Consider the following 18,167-nt stretch of genomic DNA (forward strand, 5'->3'; position numbering starts at 1 on the left):
TGTTCCCTGTTTCCTCCCCTCACGTCTGGTGATTCGGTTTAAACACGTGCAGATGAGCAAGTCTCCATTACATGTCAAATCTGCCCCCCCCAAGGCGCTGCTGGAGTCCAATGAACATTTCATCCAGAGTTTTTGATGAGCACTGAGGGTCTGAAAAGGGGCCCACCCAGGGCTAAGGGTTCAATGAACCCTTGCTCCATATTGCAGCATTAAACAGTTCAATGTGGCCCAGCATTTTGTGCCAGATTATTACTGGTGGCTCCCAGGGTAACAACCACCATTACAAATCTAGAAAAGGAGGACTTGTGGCCCCTTAGAGACTAACCAATTTATTTGAGCGTGAGCTGTAGCTCACGAAACCTGATGCTCAAATAAATTGGTTAGTCTCTAAGGGGCCACAAGTCCTCCTTTTCTTTTTGCAAATACAGACTAACGCGGCTGCTACTCTGACACCTGTCATTACGAATCTGTCTACTTTTATCAAAGACACCAAAAAAGAGGGGGAAAGCATGAAAGCCTTTGCAATGTAAAGTATTAAGTGAGGCTTTCGTTTTAACGCTCCCCCTTATTCCCTTTCCCCGTGGAGAGGTTTGAGAAGGAGACAAGCCCCGGTTTGACAGTCTCTTCAGGGGTTCTCATGACACAAAGAGTTGGTGGCCTCAGAGTGCGGCCACCAACTCTTGCTGGTGGCCGCTCTCACACTTTTCCCTAAAATCCTTGATGAGCTTGAGGACAAATAAACAAATAAATATGCACAGAGACAAGGCCAAATCATCGTCATTTATTTATGGCTTGCTAGCAAGTCTGTTGTGAAAAGTGATATTAACAAGCATGGGAGGATCGCTTTTCACAGCAGACTTACTCAGCCCTGCCAAGCCTGGGGGCAAATTAAGGCCCAGATGGGGGGTCAGGGGAGGCAGCGGAGGGCCAGGGGCAATGGGGATGGGTGGGGGGAGGCACTGGGCGGGGGGGCTGGAGCCCGAAGCCCTGTGGCCAGGGCCTGCAGCCCCTCTGCCCTGCCACCCCAAAGCTGAAGCCCAAAGCCTGACCCCCACTGGCCCTGGGAAGGTGGGGAACTCACCAGCTACCTGGTCCCCCAGCACTGTGCCCCGGGTGTCTCCACAGGGGGAGCAGGGCCCAACGACTGCTGGTGGCCCCAGCAACCAATGCAGTGCATCCAGGAGCAACAGGGAGGGGCTGCTACTTCCCCCCCACCCCACCTAATAACAGCCCAGGAGGCTGTGGCCACCAGGAAAGGCCCTGGTGGCAGCTTCTGAGAACCCCTGTTCTTTGGGGGCTAGGTCAGAAAAGAAGTGAGTTCACAGGGGCTGGAGCTGTCCTGGCTGCTGGTAACATCTGATCCCGTTTCCAAGACCAACACGGACAAGAGGGGAGAGGAAAGACCAGCAAAGAGAGAAAATGCAGCTTCTGTCTCTGATGCTAACTCTACTGCTGGAGAAACACAGACCCAGCCCGCGGTCTGACCGCCCGCCCCGAGACCTGGCAACCTGGGGCCAGCGCTGGGTGGTTTGGGGCCCTGCTTTCAGCTTCCTCTCTGGCCACAGGCTCTCAGCCATGTTGCAACCCTTGCAGGAGGGGCTGCCTAAGCCAGACACTGGCTCTATTACTGATTCAGTCCACACCTGTACTTCATTAACGGCATCTCCATGGGTCCGGATGGAGGCAGCTGGGCTCGGTAACTGAGCCAAAGAGGAGCAGGACAGAGAGGGAGGAAGCTGGGGGTGGCCATGTAGCATGCTGCAGACCCTGGACCGGGGCAGGTTTGGGCCTGGAAGCCAGACCCAGAGGGCTGACGGAGGTTGTGGGAGGGCCAGGGGATACTCATAGACAGCTGCAGAGAGCATCTAGGCAGGTGCAGAGACCCTGTGAAGCTCTGGGAGCTGCAGCGGGGGGTTGCAGCCAGAGCACTAGACAAGGGAGGCGGAGACCCGTGGAAAGGCTGCAGCTAGGAAGGGCTGGGTGTGGCTGATTTGGGGCCTTCACTTTGAGGATTGTTTTAAACTGTCTCCTTAATGAACCCAGGCCCAAAGGCTGCTACTGGGCCAGACAGCCTTTGGGGATTACCTCCAGGAGCCTAAGAAGGGGAAACTGAGGCAGGGCACTGCAGAACCAGCCCTGTTCCAAGAAGGCAAGGAGAGAGAGAGAGAGAGAGAGAGAGAGAGAGAGGAGAGAGACGAACTAAGGTGGTGAATTAAAAGGAGACGGAAGGGGAGGGGTGACAGCAGGAACCCAACTCTCACCCTGTGGGGGCCAGGCAGGTTTTTGCTGGAACACTTTTCAGTGATTTCCTCCTGTTTCTAGAATCATTCAGCTTGTTGTCGTATCAACCTGCGCCTTTACCAGGAGCCCTGCAAACCCCTAACAACGGGTCTCTTCCCCTAAACAATTCCGTCGGCACCAGGCTAGTTATCTCCAACGTTTGCTGCCTTCCCTGGAATCATTTCTGGGTTTCCCTAAACCTCTGCCTGACAGGGGGAAGACAGGTAGATCGCGCTGTAATATGCCCTGTTCTGTACATGCCCCTGAACCTCTGGTACTGGCCCCACCAGGGACCGGATACTGGGCAAGATGGACAATTGGCCTGACCCAATACCGCAGCTCTTCTGTTCTTATCTTCTTAAATGCCCAATAAAGGGAAAAAGAACAGGAGGACTTGTGGCACCTTAGAGACTAACCAATTTATTTGAGCATGAGCTTTCGTGAGCTAAAGTTTATGCTCAAATACATTTGTTAGTCTCTAAAGTGCCACAAGTCCTCCTTTTCTTTTTGCGAATACAGACTAACACGGCTGCTACTCTGAAACCTGTCAATAAAGGGGAAGACGTTTCCCTACACAGGCTCAGGCAGGGGCATTTATAAAGGAGAGGTGGCCAGATCCACCGGACATCCAGCCCAGCTGCCTGGGCCCCCTGCAAGGCTGCGCCTTACTGCACCTCAGGCAACCTGCATACGCTGTCTGGCTAAGCGTGAGCTGGTTCCGGGGCTTTGCAATGGCCGGAGCAGAGATTGCTGACAACACCGCGGGGTATTTGCTGCCTTGTTTACTGAGCAGAGGGGGCCAAATTAGCACGTGGGCAGCTCCAGCCGCAGGCACCTGGCACGCAGCCGGCGCAGCTGCCTCCTCTCGCCCCGTCGGTCTCTGTCTCTGCTGTTAACAATCCCTCTGTTGGTCACAAGGGAGAGCCCAGAGCCGAAGTCCCCAGCCCTTAACCGCACTGCTCACATGCAGGCGGCCTGGGCACCGAGCGAAACTCTGGTGCAGCTATTGATGCCAATGGGAGTTTTAATGCGCTACGGACCGGACCCTCCAGTCCTGCATCCCGGGCAGAGATCACTTAGCCCATTCAAGGCCAGAGGGAAACAGCAGGGAAAAGTGGGGCTGCACGGACAGAGGGGGGCTGGATGCCAGATCAGAGGGAGATGTGGGAAGAGGATGCCCTACGGGCTCCAGGGGGGCTGCTGTGGGCCAAAGGTGGAGTCACGAGGTCATGGGGCAGGAAGGAAAGGGGAGAGATCACAGAAGGAGGAGATTCATAGGTGAAGAGTCCCCAGGATGGGGGGACAGAGAGAGAGAGAGAGATAAAAGAAATGAAGGGAAACCCAGGGGAGTGAATGAAACGGGGCGGGGCAGGGGGTGTGAAAGACCCACAGACTGGGCTCCGATGTGAGGAGAGATCAGGTGTGGGGAGACCAGGGCAGAAAGGCCAGGGCGAGAGAAAAGGGGGCTGGATAGACTGAGGTCCTGTTTACACTATCGAACCCACCCTGGTGGGAGGGACCAGACCGCAGTACGCCAGGTCCCCGTCAGGCCAATCGACCTCAGAGCAGCCGGCCCCGAGCCGTGTCCCCAGATCCTGGTGCACCTTTGACATCAGCCAAGTACAGCCACCTGGCTGCCAAGCCCGATCCACAGTTTAATCCCGGCTGGGGCCTGGATTAGGCCTTGGGGCCTGGATTAGGCCTTGAACCCTGACGGGGGCCACAACACAAGAGATTGTGTGAATTCCTATCTGGGGAGAGGTGCTCACACCCCACCGGGAAAGTCACAAGCCCAGGGTCGAGCGCAGATCCCTGGCCATTGCTGCCTCCATCCAGCAGAGGAGGAACCAATAAGACCCTCAGGCAAATCCGCAACCCCCGGCCCACCCGGCCGAGGGAGCTGACATAACCTCAGCCGATCCTCCCTGGAGGTTTCTCCATTCACCGCGCTTCATAGAATCTCAGGGCTGGAAGGGACCTCAGGAGGTCATCTCGTCCAACCCCCTGCTCAAAGCAGGACCGATCCCCAATTTTTGCCCCAGATCCCTAAATGGCCCCCTCAAGGATTGAACTCACAACCCTGGGTTTCACAGGCCAATGCTCAAACCACTGAGCTATCCCTCCCCCTCCCTTCTGAACTGAGTCCCAGCCGCTCCCGGGGTGCTGGGCAGGCGGAGGGAGAGTGTGGGACCCCCGCGTCACTAAAGCCAGCACAGCTCAGGCGTGACCAGCCTCTTTCGATGGCTGTGCTCTCGCAACGGAGACAAGCTACCCCTGATGGAGCCCAGCTATGTCAGCTGGGGGCTAGCGGCCGGCCCGCTACTCCTGCTGCTCAGCAGCAGCATTAACGGGTAGAACTAGAATGACTTGTCTAGGGAGGAAAATGTTATTTAACCCTTCACGCAATGAACCGGGGTGGGGGGGGTCACCCAGTGAAATTCATAGGCAGCAGGTTTGAAATAAACATAAGGCGGTATTCCTCGCCCAACACACAGTCAACCTGTGGAACTCCTTGCCAGGGGATGTTGTGAAGGCCAAAAGTATAAGTGGGTTCAAAAAAGGATTACATACATTCATGGAGGACAGGTCCATCAATGGCTATTGGCCAGGATGGGCAGGGATGCAGCCCCACTCTCTGGGCGTCCCTAAGACTCTGAGTGCCAGAAGCTGGGACTGGGTGACAGGGGATGGATCACACGGTAACTGCCCTGTTCTGATCATTCCCTCTGAAGCACCTGGCACTAGCCCCTGTCAGAAGGCAGGATCCTGGGCTAGATGGACCATTGCTCTGACCCAGTGTGGCCATTCTCATGACACCGGATTGCTCTGGGCCTGGAAGAAATCAGATCTCATGGCTGTATTTTGAAATATATGCAACAGGCATTGGGAGCCTTGGCTAGGCACTTTGTGTCTCTCATGCCCATTGTCAGAAATCCCACAAACCAACACAAGCAGTGCAGTCTCCACACTACACCCAGATGCCCTGTTAATCCAAGTCTCCTGGGGCCTGGACTAAGAAATTTAGAGCCGCTGTCTCCTACCTGGGACTAAGGAGACATGAGGAACTGAGATGCGGCCAGAGCCCTACCTCCCCTGTCTGGCCTGGGAGGCAGAAGTGTTTGGGGCAGGAGTGGTGGTTACAAGCAGTGTACAGGGCTGTGGGGCAGAGAGATGACTGACACTGGAATCTTGTTTGCAAACTTAACTTGGCGGCTGCGACCCTGGCTTCCTAATCCTGGCTCCCATCAATTTCCGTTACTCAGGATGCTCTGTGGGCTGTCTGAATGGCCAGCGAGGACTAGGTCTGCTGAAGAAAGACAAATGCAATGACAGCACCGAATGTCACACAAAAACGAGTCACACAATGGTGACAGCAAATCCAGGGTTCAAAATCACACTCCCTGCCGAGCCAAGTGAAGGAAGGGTGCAATTCATGAGCTGGACTAGGTGACTCAGGAGATTTGGGTCAAATTCCTGGCCCTGCCACAGACTTTCTGGATGACCTGGGTCAAGTCACTTAGGATACATCTACACAGGGATAAACGCCTTGTGGCACAGCCGTGGCTGGCCCTGGTCAGCTGGCTCGGGCTTGGACTGCAGGGCTACAAACTGTTGTGTAGACATTGAGGCTTGGGCTGGGACCCGTGCTCTGGGACCCCCCCCCTCAGTTTACCTCTGTAACATGGAAATAAAAACATTTCCTTTCCCCCACCCTGTGCCTGTCCCCTCTCTAGAGTAAGCTCTTTGGGGCAGGGACGGACTCTTATTATGTGTGACGTGCGCGCCGAGCACAAGAGGCAGGTCCGGCATGAAACACGGGCAGGGAGCACTTGGGAAGCAAGCCACTGCACACGACCTTCATATGCACCAAGCTGTTTTTAGTATGTAACAAGACAGGATTACAACAGGCAAAATGAACACGTTACAATATCTTGCTTGATGGCTGGGACTTTGTTAGCATCTCAATGGCTGCATTGATTTCCCCTTCTGTGTCGATTAGAGCCTGTAAATTTGCTTCCCGGTCCTGAAAGCCCATTGTTCCGAGCTGCTCCATTTGTCGCTCAAATCTGACATCTGGCATCTGCTGATCCACGCACTCTTCACTTTCAGGATCATCCTTTTCTGACGCTAGACTGACGTCCTCCTCAGACTCACTGCTGGGCACGGACTCTTCCATGCTTTCCAGCTCCAGTTCCACGTCCCGGTCCCCCAGCCCTAGGATAAAATCTGGGACCTCAGCTGAGAGCGTCTGCAAGCCCAGTTGGATCTGTAACAAAGCCTGCATGGCTCTAGGGCTGGTCAGTAAGGGGGCGATTTCAGTGCTCTCCAGCTCCAGGGGGACCTGGTGTGTCCTTTCGCCTTGAGGCTGAGAACGCCCATCACTGGAGAGGTGGGTATTATTCAGCAGCATCTGTGCTGGGCCATTGGGATTGGACAACACGCACTCCATGTTCTGCATGAACTCTGGGTTTCTTGTTAGCTGCTGAACCATACTCTGAATTCCTCCTGTGTTGGCAAACCCAGGGCCTGCTCCAGGCCCAAAATTTAGTACAATAAAGCTGTGCCCTGTGCTATGGCTGCTACGATTGCTGTCATGGTTATTCCCAATATCACCACCCCTATTCGTCCGAGTGGCCCAAGGGTTTGGTAAAGGGTCTCTGTTTTCCATGCGGGCTGGCGGACTGGCCCCACCCAAGGGTGGGTTATTCTCCAATGATGCAGATGGGTTGCTCCCAAACTGGGCTTGCATGGCGTTCATCATTGGTTCCTCTATCTCGCTGTACAGCTGCTGCAGGGCACTGTATCCACCCGGGATGCTCTCCAGGTTGCTCAAGGCTCGGTCGTGGTTCCTGATAATTTCTTGCAGCATTGCCGGGCTGCTGGAGACCTCAATCATTTCCCGGATGAAATCTGGGTTGCGGAGAATGTGATTAATCTCAGGGTTTTGCTCTGCCAGCTGCTGCATCTGCGGGTTGGAGAGGAGGATCTCCTGGACCAGGTCTGTGTTGGTGAGGATGTTCTGCACCAAGGGATTCTGTGCCACCTCGCTCATCAAGTCCTGGATGGAACCACTGGCCTCTGAGGCCTCGCTCGTTAAATCTGTCACTTCGGTTGGCTCCAGACCGAGCACGCTCATGCCTGTCACCCCGATGAGGAAGCCCAAGAGGAATGGGTTGCTGTTGATGGTGTTCAGATCCAGGTCCGAACTGATGATCTCAAACAAGAGGTTTTCCATGATCTGGGCCACTAACTCCTGGCTGGAGGCCACCAGCTCTTCTAAGCGCCCCTGCAGCTCGGACACGTGGGAGTAGCTCAGGCCGAGGCGCTGCAGAGCCGGGCCCCGTCCCCAGGCAAGCAGGTCAGAAGCGCTGCTGTTCGCGGACGGCATGGGTGGAGTGGCAGTGTTCGTCGGCTCAGCCGGGTGGTCCTGGGGCCTCTTTTGGGACCGGATGACAAGGTGGATGCTGAATCCACTGCGGACCCCATGCTGGCTCAGTGTGTCCTGATCCTTTAGGATCTTCCCAGCAAATATTAGCACCAGCAGGTCAGAGGGAGCCTTGAAGCGCTTGGCGACCTCCTCCTTAAACGCCCGGATGGTGCTGCTCTCTGCTACCTCAAACTGCTCCTTCTGCTTGAGGGTCTTCACCGTCACCTTGAGGACGCCGCCGGACTCGGCGGTGATGGCTTCCTGGTTGGCCCCGGGGACCCGTCGGCTTTCGGACATGGTGATCGGGATCCAGGAGCTCCGCGTTGGTCCTTCCTCAGGGAGCGGAGGCGCCAGGGGAAGGAGATGGGACGTGATGGAGGACAATTCCTTTCGGCCGATGTACGGCGGCGGTCGTTCTTGCCGCTCTCGTTACGGGCTTCCGGGGCAGAGCGGTGGGAAGGGGGAACTGGCCTGCTCTCCCCGTGGTACTGCTGGAAGCCAAAGCCAGAGCGCGCACACCAGCCCGATGTTGGCCTGCTCCTCCCTTCGCTCACCACCTGGCAGGTTCCCTCATGGTCTTTCTGCGGCTGATGCTGCCTGCCATGCAGAATTTCCACCCGGCCTGCCCCGGGGCACTGTGACATCACTGCCGACATCACAGTAAGCAGACAAGGCATCGGTGGCTGGCACTTCCCTTGAAAAGAGGCCCGGGATCGCCATATCCTGGCCCATCCTTCCCTCCATCAGCCTGTCCGGCACCCAGGCACACAGTGTCCCTGTACCCATGGCATCTGGGGGCTCCCTGGGGCCAGCACAGGGGTTCTCACAACAAAAGTTTTGGTGGCCTCAGAGTGCGGCCACCAACTCTCGCTGTTGGCCGCACTGACGCTTTCCCCTGAAATATTTCATTAAGTTTAGGAAAAACAAATACATAGCACAGATCCACATCCAGATCATTGTAATTTATGGAGGGTTTTTTTGGCTTTTTTTGCAGCGTCAGTCATAAAAATATTACTGTGAAAAGTGATGTCTGTATGTTTGTTAATATCACTTTTCACAGCAAGTCCTGGCAAGTTAAGACCTGGATGGAGGGGTGGGGGGGGTGAGGCAGCAGGGGCCAGGGACGATGGATGGGGGGCCCACCACTACCACCACATGGCCGGAGATGTGGGTTGGTGCCTGGGGATGGGGTCAGCGCCGTGGGCCCACACCCACTGGAGACCAGAGTTGGTGCCTGCAGTTACGTGGTCAGGGCCGGGGATCGGCGCCCAGGGCCGGGGATCAGCACCCACTGCCACTCAGCCGGGGGTCGGCACCAAGAGCCGGCACCTGCTCCTGTGTGGACGGGGCCGAGGGTCGGTGCTTGGGGTCCGCACCCGTTGCAACACAGCCGGGGCTAGGAGTCAGTGTCCTGGGCCAGCACCCGCCGGGGCCTGGGGCTGGTGCCTGCTGCCGTGCGACCAGGGCTGGGGATCAGCGCCCGTGGCCGGCACCTGCTGGAACCCAGGATCAACGTCCAGGAGCAGTGCCTGGGGTCAGCAGCAAGGGCTGGGGGTCAGAGCGTGCGGCCGGGGTTTGGGGATGGCACTTGGGGTCTGCGTCTGCTACCGCACGGCCAGGGCCAGGGGTCAGCATCCAGAGCCAGCACCCGCTGGAGCTCAAGGTCAGTGCCGGGGATCTGCACCCAGGGCTGGCAGCTGATGGAGCTCAGGGTTGGAGACTGGGGCCGGCACCCAGGGTCAGTGACTCGGGCTGGGGGTCAGTGTGCATGGATGTGGGTCAGCACCAGGGGCCAGCGGCTGCCAGTGGGATTGGGGGGTCGGCACCATGTGTCCAGAGCCAGAGATCGGAGCCTGCCACTGCGCGGCCAGGGGCTGGCGTCTGAGGCCCCGTGGCCGGAGCCCTAGTCTGCAGCCAGGGTCCCTTAGTCCCCTCCACAAAGCCACCCCAGGGCTGAAGTCCGATACCCACGAAGCCCCCCCATCCGGTGGAAAACTCACAGCGCTCCCGCAGCGTTGTGTCCCCCCATTCTGCAGGACGGTGCATCCAGGAGCAACAGGGAGAGAGGGAGAGGGTCCGATGCTTTGCCACCCCCGGCCCCCATCACCACCGAGGAAGCCATCCTGGCTGCAGGGAAACCCCCCCGTGGCCGCTTGAGGCCACGGTGGCCGCATTTGAGAAACAGTGGGCTAGCATGGAGTGTGAACCAGCCCGTGCCTGGCCTCCCCGTGTTATCCTCCTTCCCTGCCTAGCTGCTCCCTCTGGGGAAAGCATATCCCCCTGGAAAACATCCTTGCCCCCCTCCCGCCACCCAGCAGCAGTGGGGCTGCAGTGGCTCTTGTTCTTGATTGCAGGGCACCGTCCACCCCCTGTCCCAGCACCCACACCATGTCCCTGTGTCCCACTTCTCGCCAGCTGCCGGTCATCTTCCCATGGGACGTGCAGCTCTCCTCCTTGCAGGATCTGTCTTCTCAGACACCCAGCTGGTCCTCCCTCTCTCAGCTCTCCAGTGGGGAGGCCTGCTACCTCCCAAGTCCCTCTGCGCCCCGTGAGACAGGCCTGCTCCTCCAGTGACGAGCAGCAGGACCCCGAAACACCTTCTGTTGGTCCCACTGCTCTGGCCCCTTAGCACTTAGAAGCAACTCCACCCCACAGGGCATGGTAGGTGATTCAATCCAGTAGTCACATTTTAAGTGATGGGGTGCAATGGAGGAATCACGGGGTGGGCTCTCTGGCCTGGCATACAGACTGTCCAACTGGGCCCTTCTGGGCTGGTGTTTCTGGGTCCCGCTCTCCCAGAGCAAGAGGGTGGTCAGCTCACCCGTTCCTCCAGGAGGGAGACGAGGTGATTTCCTATAATCCTACCCACTGATGAAAGATGACAAAGAGACAAGCTGCCCTCCATCTGAATACCACCACCGCCCTCGGTGTGGATACAAGGGTGTATTGGGCTGCATTAATCTGTGGTGTAACTCCATGGATCTCAGGATGGTTTGCCCCCATAAAGAATTTGGCCCTGACTGTTTCTAGTCTCCATGCTGTTACGTGCCTGTGAGATCAGTGTTTACAAAGCAAATGCATTTGAGAACGGTTAAGAAAGACAAACCCTTTTGCACCCAGCTGGGAAGTGGATGTTCATTTCCATTGCAGAGCGAAGAGGAGTAAACCTGGATTGCGCTCCCACCTTTGCCACTCATGAGGCCTGGCACAAGTCACTTCACCTACCCGTGCCTCAGTCTCCCCACCTGTAAAGTATGCTCAGATACTGCCCGGGTACAGCCCCTGGGTGCATTTGGTAAATATTAGTAAAACTGCTTTAACTGGTCACTGAGAACAATTTGTTCCTCAAATTTAACTGTAAGCAGAGTCAGGATGAGCTCCACCCTGACATCTGGTGGTGAGGTGTGGCAAGTTGTGGAAAAGAACTTCAGGGGCCGATCTCATTTGCATAGGCACACCCACCCTGCCTAGAACGAGGCCATAGCTGCCCAAATGGTCACTTTGGCTGCTGTGGGATCCCCAGGGTCTCTGTTACTGGGGCAGGAAGAATAAATTGTTATTACCCTGATTATGGGAACTGTGCTTGGAACTGTACGTGGCCTTTTGTTACGATGGAGGGATTCACCATCAACTAAGTAGCACTCGCTAGGCAAGGGTCATGGGTTCCAAAACTCTGTGAGTTGGGAGAGGCTGGAGGCAGGTATTAGTAGCTGGTGGTGGGGGCCTGAAACATCAATGGCACCTCTGTCTCTCTCCACTGTAGAATGTCAGAGCTAATGTTGGGTCTGTTAGGAGTCTAGCTACAGGTGCTGAGCTGAATTCACTTTGGCCTTATGGTGCCCCAGCACTGAGGCTCCCACTACTACAAGCTGGAATCACTGAGCACTGTGGCAAGTAGTGGGGAGCCTGAAGATCTAGAGCCCAGCACAGCTGTTCGTGGATGGGCTGGTAGAGCAGTTCATGGGACGGCGGGAGCTGCTTGTGGGGAGCGGAGAGGAGCCATTTGTGGGACGGCTGGTGGAGCGGACCAGAGTGGCTCATAGTGAAGCCCTGTGGGGCAGTCAGCTTCAGCTCACGTACGGTGCCCCTTACCTCTTCCCCCCCCCCCGCACACGCACATTTTTACCCAGACTGGGGAGTAACACTCTGCAGATGAACTTTTGAACTCTGGGGCTGGACTTTTGGGGTTGTTGGATTTTTTGGACTTTGGGTGATTTTTGGATTGCTGGACTCAAGAGACGTTTGGGTTGTGGGACTCAAGAACTCGAGGGAAAGGACGTGGCCCAATTTGCTGGGGCGGGTCTTTGCTCATGGTTTGGTTGATGAACCCTAGTTGTGGTGTTTTCCCAATTTAATGCTGATGTCGTTTACCTCATGTTATTAAAGATTCTCTGCTACACCGAGACTCTGTACTTGCGAGAGGGGAAGTATTGCCTCCTTGAGGCGCCCAGGGGTGTGCGTAAGATTTCCCCAGGTCACTGGGTGGGGGCTCGAGCCAGTTTTGCATTTGCTTTGATGAGAGGGAGCCCCTGTGTACTGAACCCGGCCCATGCTGCTATCAACTCGGCCTGGCAGAAGGGTTACATAACCCTTCTCTGTCTGCAATTTGGCCCCACACCAATCGTAACATTCCTGATCTTTTTCGCCATCCATGGTTGTTAGACAGAGAGCAGTTATGACCATGTTTTGGCCTCTGACTTGTTTGCAAAGTGTTTAGGTTTGATAGTCAAGGTTTGCTAGGTGAGCAACTAAGTCACATGGCATGGTTTCTGCTTCCTGATTGGATGACATAAGGCTAGCGCTTCCAATACTTCATCACTGACAAATACTGATAGTTAGACCAATAAAAATCTCCTCCGTAAACATCCTTGTGAACAAAACACAAGTTCCCTAATGTGCGCTGAACAGTGAATGAAAAATGACGCCAACACAGCCAGCCACGGTGGTTGGAGCTTCACAACGATTGGCCTGGGACTCAGAAGATCTGCTTCTATTCCAGGCCTCGCACAGCCGCCATGTGTAGTTTTGGATGAAGCAATCTCTTTGTGCTTCAGTTCCCTCATCTACACCATGGGGATCATAACACGGTCTAAGCGTACGGCTCTCCAGCAAAAAAACACACACACACACACACAAACCCATGGCAGTGCGTCTCAGAGCCCAGGTCAACTGACTCAGCCCGAATGTTTCCATTGCTATCTGTTTAGCCATACAACGTGAGTCCTGCGAGTCTGAGTCAGCTGGCTTGGGCTCGGAGACTTTTTTGCAGCCATACCCTTAGCTCACATGGGTGGTGTGAGGATAAATTCTTGACTGCATGTCAGTCAATCAGATACTGCACTCATCCGGGCCCAGGTAGATAGATGGAATATTTGCCCAGCTCTAAATAATATCTACTTCACAGAGCTGTAGTGAAGCTCCTAATTAATTCACTCATTATCTCAAACTCCCTAGAGGACAGCTGCTGGGTAATTGCCCGTTATCAAAAGGCTGAAGCATGCAACATCTTTAGGCAAAAGCTACTGACTTCTGGTCTCTGACAAGAAAGTGACAGCTGCCCACAGAAAGGTGCACCATTATTGGCGTTTGTTTATAAGACCGAAATCCAAGTGAACACGTAACAGACACGGTGCTAGGATGGGTGGGCTGGATGTTTCTGTCTTCCCACGGTTGTGCTGATATCTTCTCCGGTTGCTATGTCCGTTCCCATCACGGTTCAAGGAGCCCATTGATTCCAGCTACTCCAGTTCTTCCTGAAATTTGATTTCTGGTGCTTGTAAGTGCTGAGGATTCGTCCCAGGAAGAACTTTCAGCATCCGCAGCATGTTTAGATGTTGGTGTCCCGGCTCAGACGCTGCCGGCTCTAGGTGTGACATTTCACTGGGTGCAGGGCTAGGGCCCGTTGCACTTACAGAGGCCCCAGAATTTCCCAGTCCCCACAAACGGAGAGTAAACCACGGCAGAAGGACAGGGGCCTCTGCTGCCAGCGTCTGCAGCCCCTGCTCAATCTGCAGCCAAGCTTGCATGGCTTTCGGGTTGGACATGGCCACCAACATCTCAGGGTTCTGGATCTGCTGAAGGACATTGGGCAGCCTCTGGGTCACTGGTTCTTGGTGCTGGGGGCTCTCCGCCGAGAAGGTGGCCTGGGCTGCCAGCTGAGCGTTCTGTATCAGCGACAGCATCATGCACTTGGTGTAGGACGCGCACAAGTTCACGATCAGCTGGGGGTTCTCGGTGATCTGCTGCACCAAGTTCTGAATCCCCCCTGCAGTGAACACCCCCGGTCCCAGGCTGGGCACGGAAGAGCCCTGCCCGAGAGGGTTGGTGACACCACTGTCCAGGTCCCCGCAGGTGCTGTTGGTGCAGACACTTGTGGCACTCTGGGAGACGGAGGGAGGAGCCGACAGGTCTCTGTGATCTATGCAAGACGGCTGGCCGCCCACACCCTCCAAGGAGGGATTCCTCACCAGCATAGCAAAGGGAAGGTTTCCAAACTGCTCCTGGGCGGCACTCAGCAGTGGTTCCTGGGGCTCGGCATAGGCACATCGCAGGGCATTGTCCCCGCCTGGGATGTTTTCCAGGTTGCTCAAGGCTCGGTCTTGACGCCTCATCTCCTGCATCATTTCTGGGTTCCGAACAATGTCCAGCATCTCCCTCATGATGTCTGCGTTGTTGAGGATGCGGCTGATCTCTGGGATTTGCTGGGCCAGCTGCTGCATCTGCGGGTGGGCCATGATCAGCTGCCTCATGAGGTCGGGGTTGGAAAGCATGCTCTGGATAAACGGGTTCTCCACCTTCCGAGCCATCATCTCGGAGCTGGCCAGAAGCTGCAGTGGGCTCTGCACTTCCGTGCTGGAGACGGTCACACCCAGGCCCCGCCTGCTTGGATCGAAGGCGCTGCTGTGCGCAGGGGTGATGCCGGACGGCTCTGGGGCGGGGGCAACGTTCCTGGCCACGTACATGTGAGGAAGCGGATTGTCCTGGGGTCTCTTCTGAGTCCTGATGACGAGGTGGACAGTGATCCCGTCCTGGATCCCCCGCTGCCTGAGGGTGTCCTGGTCTTTCAAAATCCTCCCAACAAACACCAACACCAGCTGGTTGGTCTGGCAGTTGAAGTGCTTGGAGATCTCCTCCTTGAACTGCTTGATGGTGCTGTTCTCCGGCACCACAAACTCCTCCCTCACCTTGGGGGTTTTCACCGTGACTCGGATGATGCGGGGGTTGGCGGCGATGACTGGGCAGGCGATGGTGTTCTCTCCGCTGTCAGCCATGCTTAGTGAGGCTCAGGGAGAGCCAAGGAGAGCCGGAGAGCAGTGGGGGCTGGGTTTGCTTCACTGTGGTGATGTTCGTAGTATTGTTCTTGCTCTTGTGATCACCGATCTACGGGTGGGGAAGGAAGAGAAGGGAACCGACCTCCCTCTGCCCTGCGTAATGCCAGAATCCAGGACCAAATCATGCATACCAGCCCCCACTTCTCCACTCCCAGGGCACCAGCTCCCTCCTGCCCCTCCTGCTCTGCAGGGGTTCCTGGCACTGCCCCCCGGCTGGGCCAACTGTGACATCACCGATGACATCTTTGTGAGCAGCAATGGCCTTGGCAGCCCCTACCTCCCTGCTCCCTGAAATGGACAGACCCAAGAGAAATGCAGATCCATTGGAGAGGGCTCAGAGAAGAGCCACGGGAATGATTAAAGGATTAGAAACCCTGCCTGACAGTGAGAGGCTCAAAGAGCCCAATCTGTTTAGTTTAACAAAGAGAAAATTAAGGGGTGACTTGATCACAGTCTGTAAGTACCTGCACAGGGAACTAACATTTAACAATGGGTTCTTCAGTCTAGCCGAGAAAGGTCTGACATGATCTACTGGCTGGAAGTTGAAGCTAGACACGTTCAGACATTTTTAACTGGGAGCATAATTAACCATTGGAACAATTGACAAGGGTTGTGGTGGATTCTCCATCACTGACCATTGTTCAATCAAGATGGGATGTTTTCCTAGGAGATCTGCTCTAGGAATTATTCTGGGGCAGTTCCCTAGCCTGTGTGATGCAGGGGGTGAGACTGGATGAACATAATGGTGCATTCTGGCCTTGGAATTAATGAATCTGCCAATAATGGGGATGTGAAGCCAGGGGTGAGCCGGCTCTCTGGGTTCGATTCTCCTCTGTCTTGGCGCGGATCAGGAATAGCTCCACTGAAAGCAAGGACAGCGGTGCAGGGTCAGAATCAAAGCTCATGGCCCTGCTTCACGTCTGCTCCGCACCTGCTGTCCTTCACGCTGCAGAACGACGGCACAGCTGTGGCATGCGCAGCCTTGTTTCCCCCTGCTTATGTCCAGCCTAGTTTGTAAGCTCCTCGGAGCAGGGAATAACGTCTCCATTTGCTAGTTTGGGAGGAGCCTGGCACAGGCCTTTGGGCCCCAGTGGAAACAAGTTTAAGTAATAATTTTGAACTGTGTCATCAGTGGATCTCAAAGTACTCTACAAAGGAGGTCAGTATCATTATTCCCATTTTACAGATTGGGAAACTGAGGCACAGGGAGACGACATGACTTGCCCAAGGTTCTCCGGCAGGCTGGTGGCACAGCTTGGGGATAGAACCCAGATCTCCTGAGTCCAAGTCCCAATTCCCAGCCTGTGTGGATGTCATCCAGGGGCTACATCTCCCTGCCATGCAGACACTTTGCCCTGGGGTTACATGAATGGCCTAGGGTGAAAGAAAGGAACCATTTTCTCTTGTTCTTTGGTGGTGTACAACAGGAGCAGGGGGTGGCTAACCTAAAGCTGGTGTGTAATGGGGTCTGTAACTAACTCTTTGCCTCCCTCCTTCCGTGAACAGCTCCCTCCTTCCCCACCAGAAGCTACTGGAAAAATGGGGAAAATTAAACAGGTTGTGAACTTCCAGTTCACTGAGGTACAAACCTGCCCCTGCCCGGCCTCCGCTCCGCAGCCTGGCTCCACACTCGCAGAGTGGGCAGACCCTGGCCGGGACACACACAGACACACACACACCCCTGCGGAGCCATCAGCCCTAATGAGGTGAGATCACAGGGAAGTCTATCTCACCATCTCAGTGCAGTGTGCTCCTCAATTCCCTCATTGGCAAAGTGACCTGGATACACTGATGGAGGGGACGGTATGATGAGATTGCTTACAATGGCCATGTCGCAAATATCTCCAATGGCCTTAAAACAGGGGAGGGCAAACTACGGCCCGTCAGGGCTTTCAATCCAGACCGCGGGATTGCCAGCCCCATGGGGCAGTGGGGCTAAGGCAGGCTCCCTGACTGCCCTGGCCCCATACCGTTCCCGGAGGTGGCCAGCATCACGTCCCTGCGGCCCCTGGGGAGGGGGAGGCAGAGGGCTTTGTGTGCTTCCCTCGCCTGCAGGCATCGCTCATTAGCCGGGAACGGGGCACCACGGCCAATGTCAGTTGCGGGAGTGGTACCTGCAGGCGAGGGCAGCACACAGCACAGCCACCTGCCCCACCTAACCCCCAGGAAGCAGTGCCGGACGTGCTGGACACTTCCGGGCGTGGTGCGGGGCCAGGGCAGGTAGGGAGCCTGCCTTAGCCCCACTGCGCACCACTGCCATCCCGGAGCCACTCGAGGTAAGTGGTGCCAGGCTGGAGCCCGCACCCCCAGCCCCTCCCACACTCTGCACCCCCTGCCCTGAGCCCCCTAAACTCCTGCCCTGAGCCCTCTGCTGCACCTTGCACCCCTCCTGCAACTCAACCCCCTGCCTTGATCCCCCCTGCACTCCAATCCCCTGCCCTGATCCCCCTCCTGCACCCTGCACCCCCTCCTGAATCCCAACCCCTTGCCCTGAGCCCCTTCCTGCACACCGCACCCCCGCCCACACTCTGTCCCACATCCCAACCCCCTGCCCCAGCCTTACATTCATGGCCCTACATACAATTTCCCCACCCAGATGTGGACCTCGGGACATAAAGTTTTCCCACCCCTGTCTTAAAAGATAAACACAATGGGTTGGGGAAGAGTTTGCACAGCTTTCCAAAGGGAAATCCTGCCTCACCAAGCTCTTTGAATTCTTTGAAGGGGTCAATAAACCTGTGGAGCAGGGTGGTCCAGTTACTCTGAAACCAGTAGCTATAGTGCACTTGGACTTTCAGAAAGCCTTTCCCAAGGTCCCTCACCAAAGGCTGTTCAGCAAAGTAACCTGTCCTGGGATAAGAGGGACGGTCCTCTCATGGGTCAGTAACTGGGTGAAAAGACAGGAAAGAAGGGGGTGAAGTAGGAAGAGGGGCTGAAACATAAGCCCTTGTATCAGAGGCCTGGTAGGAGGCCTGACGCCTGAGCTAAAGTAGTGGTCAACACTTTGCTGCTATGAAGCAAAGTCAGGCGGTGAGCAAGAGGCAGGGCCCTGCTCCCAAGATCTGGCAAGTACGGGGCTGACATTGTTTTCTCGGCGTGCTGCTTTCAGCTACCTGAACGGGGGCTCC

The 18,167-nt window shown here is 55.8% G+C and overlaps 2 pseudogenes; both read right to left on the minus strand.

Annotated features, from left to right (window-relative positions):
* Positions 1-6,202: 6,202 nt before the first annotated feature.
* On the minus strand, positions 6,203-8,005 carry LOC140914748 (ubiquilin-1 pseudogene; annotated as a pseudogene).
* A 5,335-nt stretch (positions 8,006-13,340) lies between these two features.
* On the minus strand, positions 13,341-14,979 carry LOC140905175 (ubiquilin-1 pseudogene; annotated as a pseudogene).
* Positions 14,980-18,167: the final 3,188 nt, after the last annotated feature.

Source organism: Lepidochelys kempii, chromosome 1 (assembly GCF_965140265.1).
Source record: "Lepidochelys kempii isolate rLepKem1 chromosome 1, rLepKem1.hap2, whole genome shotgun sequence".
In the NCBI taxonomy this organism is placed as follows: Eukaryota; Metazoa; Chordata; order Testudines; family Cheloniidae; genus Lepidochelys; species Lepidochelys kempii.